This window comes from Oryctolagus cuniculus, chromosome 2 (genome assembly GCF_051225735.1).
Source record: "Oryctolagus cuniculus isolate XC-2025 breed Fujian yellow rabbit chromosome 2, ASM5122573v1, whole genome shotgun sequence".
Classification (NCBI taxonomy): Eukaryota; Metazoa; Chordata; class Mammalia; order Lagomorpha; family Leporidae; genus Oryctolagus; species Oryctolagus cuniculus.
In genome coordinates, this window is record NC_142868.1 from 39,673,625 (window position 1) to 39,676,150 (window position 2,526).

At 39.2% G+C, this 2,526-nt stretch overlaps 1 pseudogene; it reads left to right on the forward strand.

Annotated features, from left to right (window-relative positions):
* Positions 1–582: 582 nt before the first annotated feature.
* On the forward strand, positions 583–1,546 carry LOC149127737 (high mobility group protein B3-like; annotated as a pseudogene).
* The last annotated feature ends 980 nt before the right edge of the window (positions 1,547–2,526 follow it).

A 2,526-nucleotide genomic window follows, 5' to 3' on the forward strand; every position in this document is an offset into this window, starting at 1 on the left:
GATGCCTAGAGAACTACAACAACAAAAAAAATGTGAATACTGCATTAACTCAAGTGTCCAGGAACAATGTGAGCGCATGGCGGGCAGAAGCCAGGAATTCATGAACAATGATCCCCCTTCACAGACCTGAATGCAAAGCCCTTTGCCAAGAGATTCTGCTGTAGTTGTCCTTTGACCACACTTCAAGAAACATTTGTTTGGGATCTGACTCCCATCCTTATCATTATAGGCTCAGACCGTTGACATGATTTTAAGTACATTAAGTGTATAAATCCATCTGTCTGGAGCAGACTCATGTCACACTCAAATTCAGAAAAAGCAGTATTATATATAACTCATGAGTTCATAAGTTCATAGACAGCAATACATTTAACAAGATACTAAAAGCACTGGTTATAATTAAAGCTATAACTTTCATGCAAAGCAGTACATTAAGGTCAATAAGTCAAGGTAATTACAATATCTGCTAAGAGATGGTTTTTGTAGAGGCAACTAATGTGAGGCTGGAGAGTGCCAAGACAAGTGCCATAACCTGTCTTGCCCAGAGTAAGTTCAGGAATCCCCAGAGAAATGAACAACACAGTCAAGATGGTTACAGGTGACCCCAAGAAACCAAAGGGCAGGATGTCTCCTTATGCTTTCTTTGAGCAAAAATGCAGAGATGAACTTAAGAAGAAAGATCCTGAAGTCTTTGTTAATTTTGTTGAAATTTCCAAGAGGTGCTCTGAGAGGTTGAACACAGTGTCTGGGAAAAGAGAAGTCAAAATTTGATGAAATGGGGACCAGGGCTGTGGCACAGTGGGTTAAGCTGCCATCTTTAGTCCCAGAATCCCATATGGGCAACAGCTCTAGTCCTGGCTGCTCCACTTCTGATCCCTGCTAAAGTTCAAGGGAAAGCAGTGGAAGATAGCCCAAGTGTGTGGGCCCCTGCACACATGTGGGAAGCTACCAGCTCTTGGTTTTGACCTGGCCCACCCCTTTCTACTGTGGCTATTTGGAAAGTCAACCAGTAGAAGAAAGATATTCTCTCTCTCTCTCTCTCTCTCTCTCACTATCGCTCTCACTCTCGCTCTTGCTCATGCTTTGGCTCTCTCAATCTGACTTTCAAATAAGTAGGTAAATAAGTCTTTAAAATAAAAAAAAATAATACATTTAATGATGAAAGCGGATGAGATACACTACAAACTGGAAATAAAGGAATATGGACAAGTTAAGGAAGGTAAGGAAAAAAATAGGACTCTAAGGGCCACCAAAAGGCCACCATCTATATTCTTCCCATTCTGTTCAGCCTTGCACCCCAAGATCAAATATAGAAACTCTGGCTTCTCTATTGGTAATGTAGCTAAAAAGCTGGGGGAGATGTGGAATAACTGAGTGACAGTGAAAAGCAGACATATATCACTAAGACAAAGCTGAAGGAGAAGTACATGAAGGATGATGCCGAAAATAATCCTAAACAAAAGCTTGAGGCACAAAGGCTCCTGCCAAAGTGTCCTAGGAAAAGGTGGAAGAGGAAGACTAAGATGATGAGGAGAAAGAGGAATAAAAAACTGTTGCTCTGTCTCCTTGTGAATATCTTAGTGGGGATTGGCGCATCTCTCATTTGAGAAGTGTCTATTGCCCTCATTAGGTTTAATTACAGAATTCGATATGGTCATATTATAGTGTCTCAGAGTGCTCTAGAAATTGAGTGGCTTACATGCAGTAGTACTATATGTCTGGAACACCCTGAAACTATATCAATGTTGTACATATTTCCACACGTTTTTAAGATGAAAAGTCATTCTGTGTTCTCCTGACTGTGCACTTCCCTGTTGGTGTGACATTACCATGTTTCTGACATTTATATTTCATTTGCAAGATGGTGTTAACTCTATGGCTATTGGCCAGAGAGCCTAATTATCAGCTGTATGCATCTATAAATGAAGAAAACAGTGGAGACAAACTTGATGTTCCTTACATGGCCTTGAGGCTGGAGAGAAGATGCTTTTGCAGGGGCCATAGCTCAGGTGTGCCCTGTGAGGCTAGAGCTGGTGACACAACTGTGGGTATCCATTTTGCTTCAGATTGTCTTGTTGTTGTACATAGTGACATAACATTCTGCTGCCATTGGTAGCTGTGGGGAAAAAGGAGAGGTCAGCTGCCATGAGAATTTTTTTTTCTTATTAAATCTGATCATTTTAAACTACTTGTTTCTAAACACACTAAAGAACTCTTCATTGTCATCAAAACAAAGAGCCACTGCCATCAACAGAAGTTCAAGAACCTCCTATTCTTAAACATATTTTTCAACATTTTGTTATTTTCATATATTTAGAATGCTGAATTATTTTTGAATTTAAAAAAACAGTATTTCATTCTAAAAATAATTGATTAAAACAGGTTGGTATGTAGGATTCAAGTAAAATGACATCAAGGCATAAATTAATGTTGATTTCACATAGACAGGTTTGAATTAGGCTGAATGACTATCTGCTTTTATGAAATGTGACTATATAGAAATGTGTTTAAAGGAGACAATATTTC